We start from the raw sequence: 9,309 nt of genomic DNA on the forward strand, positions 1-9,309 counted from the left end.
AGAGAAAAAAACATTGTAGAAGCTGTAATGTGTTATAGTGTGTTCCTCAGGAAACCATTTTGCCCATTTCTTTGCTTGCAAATGTTCATTGCAAAGACTTGACTTCTGTTACTCTATCAATACTGGTACCTCACTGCGACTCCTCTCAGATATCCTGTTATTGCCCTGTGTCATAGAGATTCTATGTTTTAGATCTATAGAACTGGCTCCTTCATGCATTCGAGAAATTCATCCATGGGGTAGATGTTGGGGTGGACCAATTCAAAGCCCTGAATCTGGGTCTGAGAAGTATCTAAGCTGGTCAGCCCACTAGCTTTCCTGCTCTCCTGCCCTCTGGGCCAGCTCACCAGAAACAACCTGCTAGCTGGACTAGCTCTACCCTGCTGCCCAGTCAAGGTGCCACCAGGGAAAGATATGACCAGATCTCCCACTCTCAGTTTCCCTGGGCCAGCTCTCCTGTCTGCCATAGATGGCAATGGATGAAGGAGAGGAAGAGGGTGTCTTTCCCTTGTCATTGCCACTGCTGAGCAGACAAGAGGCAGGGTCAAGTCTCCCATATTCTTGTCAATGGAGCCAACTCATCTGAAACCTCAATTGTGCAGGGCCAGCTCTACTGTGCTACCCAGGTGAGATGCAAGGCCTGCTTTCCTGCATGTTGTATTAGGTGAGGGCCAGGGCCAGCTCTCCTGCTCAGATCACCCCAGACCAGCTCTCCTGCCTGCCACAGGTGGTAAGGGGAGAGTGGGGAGGAGGGTATATCCCTCATCTATGCTACCATAGGAGAGAAAAATAGTAGGTCCAGGTCTCCCACATTCATACCCTTGGGGCTGGCTCACCCACAAGGCCTGCTCCTTAGGGGCAATATGCCCCACCTGTGCATTATGGAATGGTCTGTATCCCCAGGCCTCGGTGGTGCTCAGGTGGTGATCATCTTAGGCCAGCTCCATGTCCAGGCTCCAGGGCACTTCTGGGTGGTCATCTCAGGCTCCATCCTTCCCAGGTCCACTTGGAAGGATTCTCTTTCTCAGGCCCTTAGCCCCAATAGGAGTTCTTTTGCTCTCTAGCTTGCTGCTCATCCTAGGAACTATTGGGGCTTTTGTGGTGGTTATCTCAGGCTAGCTCCCTGTTCCAACACCCTGGTGCCAGGCTGGTGGTCTTCTCATGCTCATCCTTCCTCTTCCCAGGGAATGGTAGACTATTAGTCATTCTGATTCTCATAGGAAACAGCAGAGTATAGACACATCCTCTCTGCTACCTTCTGATGCACATGTGACACAGTAGACACACTGGTAATGCTTCTAGAGACAAGGCATGTTGCCTTTTAAATGAGTCATTGTGATGGTTTGCATATGCTTGGTTCAGGGAGTGGCACTATTAGGAGGTGTGGACTTTTTAGAGTAAGTGTGTCACTCTGGGCATGGGCTTAAGACCCTCATGCTAGCTGCCTAGAAGTCAGTCTTCCACTAGCTGCCTTCAGATGAAGATGTAGAACTCTTAGCTCTGCCTGCACCATGCCTGCCCAGATGCTGCCATGCTCCCACTTTGATAATAATGGACTGAACCTCTGAACCTGTAAGCCAGTCTAATTAAATGGTGTCCTTTATTAAGACTTGCCTTGGTCATGGTGTCTGTTTACAGCAGTAAAACCCTAACTAAGACAGAAGTTGGTACTGAGACTGGGATATTACTGTGGTAGGCCTGACCATACTTTTGTTTAGAAGAATGTAGATTTTGGGACTTTGGATTTAGAAAGCCATGGAATACTTTTAGTGGGCTACCCTAATCATCCTAGTAGGAATATGGAAGACTTTGCTGCTTCGGGTGATTTGAACTGTGGAAGCCTAGTTCTAGAGGTTTAAAAGAGGAAAAATTTTAGTATGTGGCCAAGAGACTATTCTTGTGATATTTTGGTGAAGAACATGGCTGGTTTTTGCCATTATCTGAAGAGTCAACCTGAGGTTAAGATAAAGAGATTTATATTAATTGCATTGACAAGTGAAGTCTCAAAAAAGCCCTATGTTGGACTTTGGTTCAGTCTCATGAAGAACAATTTGAACAAACCTAGCAATCTTAGAAAGGAAAAAATATAAAATATATGGTTCAAATATTAAAGGGGTACCAGGAAGTGAAATGGAGAGGTACCTGTGTTATAGGAAATAACTGATTAAGGGAGAGGGACTTTGAGACAAGGTTCTACCCAGCTAAATTTAGATCCAGGCACAGTGGTACACTGTGGAAGACTGACTTCTAGGCAGTTAGCATGAGGGTCTTAATTCCAGGAGACAGGAATGCAGGTCTCTGAGTTCAAGACCAGTCTACAGAGCAAGACCCAAGAAAGCCAAGCTCAGTCAGTGAAGGAATTGGAAAACAGAAAGCTGGTGATAATGTAATAGAACAAGAGGGTCATATTCCAGCTTCTACAAGCAACAGACCTCAGCAGCTTCAGCCATGTGGTTATGGCTTTAGAGTAAAAAGTTAAAGGGACTACTGACATTTAATGCTGGTTAGGTGGAGCTAAGAAACTAGCTGTGATTAAGAGACCAGCATTACTGAGGTAAAACATGTCAAGTGTTCTCTGAGAACGCAAAGAAGCTTGTGCTGGTGTTAGCCAAGGTTGTACCTCATGCTGCAGCTCTACTTCAGAATGTATGAGTCACCCTGGTGACATTGCTTTTGAAACATGAAGAGGTCATGAAGAGCAGCTGAGGCTTGGCACTGTGAGTGGCCATGAAAGTCCATTGGCAAAGGTGCAATCTCAGTTGCAGTTGACAGACAAGGACTGCAAGAGTCATGGATCAACCTGAACTTAGAATGATACAGAGGGCACAGCTGGAGAAGTGATGTCAGCCTTTTGGAGAAGTCAAGAAGATCATGTGTGGATCCCAGACATTGAAAAAAGAAGCTGTAACATTGAAGTTCCCTTGGAGACTCCAGGATGTTCAAGATGCCAGAGCTGTGGACTATCTGCAAAGGAAAGCTGCTAACAAAGAGTGGAATCAGCCCAGGAGAGAGAAGTTTACAAAGATGAAAAAGGAGTTGGAAATCTGAAGACTACTTTAACTTTAGACATGGATATGCACATTTGGAGTTTACCCATTTGGTTTTCTGTCTTGATTTGGGGATTTAAGTTATCACTTGAATCTCAGAAGAGACTTTGAACTTTGGACTTTAAACATTGCTGAGATTGCTACAGACTATGGGGACTTTCGAAGTTGAACTAAATGTATTTTGCATTATGCTATGTTTAGGTATAGACCCTGTGAACAAGCCTGTGGAAGTCAGGGAGTGGAATGTGATGGTTTGTATATGCTTGGCTCAGGGAGTGGCATTATTAGGAGGTGTGCCCTTGTTGGAATAGGTGTATCACTGTGGGCATGGGCTTAAGATCTTCATGCTAGGGAACTTTCCAGAATGTTTGGTGGGTGGTGGAGCAGCAGTGTCTATGGTCCTCTTTCTGCTCTCTGGCATCAGCCTGCTCACTGCTGTAAAAATGGTGAAAGAAACCACTTACTATGATGTTCTGGGGATCAAACCCAATGCCTTGAAAAAGACATATAGAAAATTGGCTTTGAAGCACCACAGTGATAAGAATCCAAATTGAAGGAGAAAAGTTCTAAAGCCTATGAAGTTCTTCCTGATTCCAAAAAAAGGTAATTGTATGATGAAGGAGGAGAGCAGGTGATTAAAGAGGGCAATGCAGATGGAGGTTTTGGCTCACCCAAACTTTGATAAGTTTTTGGAGGAGGAGGAAGAATGCAAAGAGAAAAGAGAAGTAAAAATGTTATGCATCAGCTCTTTATGATGTTAGAAGACTTATATAATGATGCAACAACAACAACAACAAACTGACTCTCCATAAGAAAGTGATTTGTGACAAATGTGAAGGCCAAGATGGTAAGAAAGGAGCAGTAGGCCCTTCTGGTTGCTGCCCTCATGGAGAGTTGAAACCTAGCCATGAGGAGTGACTTCAGGCCCAAGATGAGAGGTAAGATATGTGCCCAGTTCTGAACGGACCCAGTCAAACAGTTCCCTGCACCCAAATCCCATGGGAGGGAGAGCTAGACTTTCAGAGGGGCAGAAACGCCTGGGAAACCAGAGGAGACTACTCCCTGCCCACATTTCTGACTCTAGAGGAAAACACATAGTGCCATCAAGGCCCCCTGCACACAAGGACCCAGAAGTAGGGGCAGGACCTTCTGGTTGCTGCCCCCACAGAGAGCTGAAACCGAGTCCCAAGGAGTGACTTCAGGCCTGAGACGAGAGGTAAGATCAACTTTTCTGCTACAAGTGACCTACCTGGTGGACTCAGGACACATGCCCACAGGAACAGCTGAAAGCCAGTGGACCGGAACGACTACACATCTGAAAGCAGAACACTCTGTTCCCATAACTGGCTGAAAGAAAACAGAAAAACAGGTCTACAGCACTCCTGACAGATAGGCCTCTAGGATGGTCAAGCCACTGTCAGAAATCACAGAACAAGGTAACAGCAGAGACAACCTGATGGCAAGAGGCAAGTGTAGGAAAGCAAGCAACAGAAACCAAGACTACATGGCATCATGGGAGCCCAATTCTCCCACCAAAGCAAACACTGAATATCCAAACACACCAGAAAAGCAAGACCTAGATTTAAAATCACATTTGATCATGATGATGGAGGACTTCAAGAAAGACATAAAGAACTCCCTTAGAGAAATGCAGGAAAACACAAGTAAACAAGTAGAAGACCTTACAGAGGAAACACAAAAATCCCTGAAAGAATTAAAGGAATACACAAACAGGTGAAGGAATTGAAAATGGAAATAGAAACGATAAAGAAAGCACAAAGGGAGATAACTCTGGATATAGAAAACCAAAGGAAGAGACAAGGAGCTGGAGATACAAGCATCACCAACAGAATACAAGAGATAGAAGAGAGAATCTCAGGAGCAGAAGATTCCATAGAAATCATCGACGCAACTGTCAAAGATAATGTAAAACAGAAAAAGCTACTGGTCTAAAACATACAGGAAATCCAGGACACAATGAAAAGATAAAACCTAAGGATAACAGGTATAGAAGAGAGTGAAGACTCCCAACTCAAAGGACCAGTAAATATCTTCAACAAGATCATAGAAGAAAACTTGCCTAACCTAAAGAAAGAGATGCCCATAAACATACAAGAAGCCTACAGAACTCCAAATAGATTGGACCAGAAAAGAAACTCCTCCCGTCACATAATAGTCAAAACACCAAATGCACAAAACAAAGAAAGAATATTAAAAGCAGTAAGGGAAAAAGGTCAAGTAACATATAAAGGCAGACCTATAACAATGACACCAGACTTCTCATCAGAGACTATGAAAGCCAGAAGACCTGGACAGATATCATACAGACCCTAAGAGAACACAAATGCCAGCCCAGGTTACTGTATCCAGCAAACTCTCAATTAACATAGATGGAGAAACCAAGATATTTCATGACAAAAGGAAATTTACACAATATCTTTTTATAAATCGAGCCCTACAAAGGAAAATAAATGGTAAAGCCCAACACAAGGAGCCAAGCTACACCCTAGAAAAAGCAAGACACTGATCGTTTTGTAACAAAACAAAGAGAAGAAAAGCAAACAAACATAATCTCTCCTCCAAATATGAAGATAACAGGAAGCAACACTCACTATTCCTTAATATCTCTCAACATTAATGGACTCAATTCCCCAATAAAAAGACACAGGTTAACAAACTGGATACATAATGAGGAACCAGCATTTTGCTGCCTACAGGAAACACATCTCAAAGACAGAGACAGACACTACCTCAGAGTAAAAGACTGGAAAATAACTTTCCAAGCAAAGGTCTGAAGAAGCAAGCTGGAGTAGCCATTCTAATATCGAATAAAATCAACTTTCTGCTAAAAGTCATCAAAAAAGTTAAGGAAAGACACTTTATGTTCATCAAAGGAAAAATCCACCAAAATAAACTCTCAATCCTAAATATCTCTGCTGCAAATACAAAGGCACTTACATACATAAAAGAAACATTACTAAAGCTCAAAGCATACATTGCACCTCACACAGTAATAGTAGGAGATTTCAACACCCCTCTCTCATCAATGGACACATCATGGAAACAGAAATTAAACAGAGACAGGCAGACTAACCGAAGTCATGAACCAAATGGACTTAACAGATATTTATAGAACATTCTATCCAAAAACAAAAGGATACACCTACTTCTCACCACCTCATGGTACTTTATCCAAAATTGACCATATAATTGGGCAAAAAAACAGCCTCAACAGATACAGATAGATAGAAATAATCCCATGCGTTCTATCAGAACACCATGGGCTAAAGCTAATTTTCAATAACAATAAGGAAAGAATGCCCACATATACATGGAAGTTGAACAATGCTCTACTCAATGATAACCTGGTAAAGGAAGAAATAAAAAAAGATATTAAAGACTTCTTAGAATTTAATGAAAATGAAGGTACAGCATACCCAAACTTATGGGACACAATGATAGCTGTGATAAAAGGAAAACTCATAGCTCTGAGTGCCTGCAGAAAGAAACAGGAGAGAGTATATATCAGCAGCTTGACAGCACACCTAAAAGCTCTAGAACAAAAAGAAGCAAATACACCCAAGAGAAGTAGAAGGCAGGAAATAAACTCAGACCTGAAATCTATCACGTAGAAACAAAAAGGACTATACAAAGAATCAACAGAACCAAAAGTTGGTTCTTTGAGAAAATCAACAAGATAGATAAAACCCTAGCCAGACAGATGGCGAATGGCTGAGAAGAACCTAAAGAAATGTTCAACATCTTTTTTCATCAAAGAAGTGCAAAGCAAAACAACCCTGAGATTCCATCTGACACCAGTCAGAATGGCTAAGATCAAAAACTCCAGTGACAGAAAATGCTGGCCAGGATGTGGAGAAAGGGGAACACTCTTCCACTGTTGGTGGGATTGCAGACTGGTACAACCATTCTGGAAATCAGTCTGGAGGTTCCTCAGAAAATGGGACATTGCACTACTTGAAGACCCAGTTCTACCTGTCCTGGGCATATACCCAAAAGATGCTCCAACATATAACAAAGACACATGCTCCACTATGTTCATAGCAGCCTTATTTATAATAGCCAGAAGTTGGAAAGAACCCAGATGCCCTTCAACAGGAGAATGGATACAGAAAATGTGGTATATCTACACAGTGGAATACTACTCAGCCATCAAAAAATGACTTTATGCAATTCATAGGCAAATGGATGGAACTGGAAAATGTCATCCTGAGTGAGGTAACCCAATCATAGAAAAACACACATGGTATGCTCTCGTTGATAAGTGGATATTAGCCCAAATGCTCGAATTACCCTAGATGCACAGAACACATGAAACTCAAGAAGGATGACCAAAATGCAGATGCTTCACTCCTTTACAAGGGGAACAAGAATACCCTTGGGAAGGTATAGGGAGGCAAAATTTAGAACATAGGCTGAAGGAACGTCCATTCAGAGCCTGCCCCACATGTGGCCCATACATATACGGCCACTAAACTAGATAAGATGGATGAAGCAAAGAAATGCAGGCCGACAGGAACCGGATGTAGATCTCTCCTGTAAGACACAGCCAGAATACAGCAAATACATAGGCGAAGCCAGCAGCAAACCACTGAATTGAGAATGAGAACCCCGTTGAAGGAATCAGTGAAAGGACTGAAAGAGCTGAAGCGGCTTGAGACCCCATATGAACAACAGTGCCAACCAACCAGAGCTTCCAGTGACTAAGCCACTACCCAAAGACTATACATGGACTGACCCTGGGCTCCACTGCATAGGTAGCAATGAATAGCCTAGTAAAGGCACCAATGGAAGGGGAAGCCCTTGGTCCTGCCAAGGCTGGACCCCCAGTGAATGAGATTCTTTGGAGGAGGACGGCAATGGGGGGAGTATTGGGAGTGGAACACCCATATAGAAGGGGAAGGGAAGAGGTTGGGGGATGCTGGCCTGGAAACCGGGAAAGGGAATAACATTTGATATGTAAATAAGAAATACCCATTTTATTAAAGATGGGGAAAAAAAAAAAAGAAAGGAGTAGTAGTATACTGCCCCAAATACCAGGGCGGGGGGAAGGAGGCATGAAGATAAGGATTCATCAAATTGAACCAGGAATGGTTCAACAAATTCAGTCAGTGAGCATAGAGTGTCAGGGTCATGGAGAATGCATCAGTCCTAAAGACCGATGTAAATGGTACAATGGAAGAAAGACAGTTGGAGAGAGGAAAATTGTAGAAGTTCATATTGATAAAGGCATGTACAATGGTCAGAAGATAACATTCCATGGTGAAGGAAACCAAGAACCAGAACTGGAGCCAAGGGATATTATAGTTGTGTTAGATTAGAAGAACCATGATGTTTTTACAAGGTGACGAGAAGACCTTTTCATGTGTATGGACAAACAGCTGGTTGAAGCATTGTGCTGCTCCCAAAAGCCAATATCTATTCTTGACAACAGAACCATAGTCTTCACTTCTCATTCAGATCAGATTGTCAAGCATAGGGTTATAAAAATGTGTGCTAAGTGGAGGTATTTCAATATACCATTGCACATATGAAAAGGAATGCCTCATCATTGAGTTTGAGGTAAATTTCCTGAAATTGGCTTTCTCTATCCTGATAAACTCTTTCTGCTGGAAAACCTCCTTCCTGAAAAAAAGGAGGTAGAAGAGACTGGTGAAATGGATCAGGTAGAACTGGTGGACTTTGACCCAAATCAGAAAAGATGGCATCATTATAATGGAGAAATGTATGAGGACTATGAACATCACCAAAGAGGTGGCATTCAGTGTCAGACCTGTTAATGAGCCAATCTTTGACATTCTGTATTCAGTGGTGGATGGGGGAAGGACTGTAAACATAATATGATCACTACTTGGCTATTGTTTTTTGTTTCAATATTCAACTATAGTAGTGTTTTAAAAGTTAAATGAAGAATAAACACACACACATACATATATATAAGATCCATATATATATACATATATATATACATATATCCTTCATGCTAGCTTCCTAGAAGTCTGTCTTCCACTAGCAGCCTTCAGATGAAGATGTGGAACTCTGAGCTTTGCCTGTACTATGCCTGCCTAGATCCTGCCATGCTCTCACCTTGATGATAATGGACTGAACCTCTGAACCTGTAAGCCAGCCCAATTAAATGATGTCCTTTATTAAAACTTGCCTTGGTCATGGTGTGTGCTCACTGAAGTAAAACCCTAACTAAGACAGTCATAAAGCACAATTCCATTTCAGTTACACAAATCAC

The 9,309-nt window shown here is 42.4% G+C and overlaps 2 pseudogenes; one reads left to right on the forward strand and one right to left on the reverse strand.

Annotated features, from left to right (window-relative positions):
• Positions 1-1,186: 1,186 nt before the first annotated feature.
• Positions 1,187-1,309, reverse strand: LOC116897605 (annotated as a pseudogene).
• A 2,181-nt stretch (positions 1,310-3,490) lies between these two features.
• On the forward strand, positions 3,491-8,845 carry LOC116896018 (annotated as a pseudogene).
• Positions 8,846-9,309: the final 464 nt, after the last annotated feature.

The sequence above is a fragment of the Rattus rattus genome, chromosome 3 (assembly GCF_011064425.1).
Source record: "Rattus rattus isolate New Zealand chromosome 3, Rrattus_CSIRO_v1, whole genome shotgun sequence".
In the NCBI taxonomy this organism is placed as follows: domain Eukaryota; kingdom Metazoa; phylum Chordata; class Mammalia; order Rodentia; family Muridae; genus Rattus; species Rattus rattus.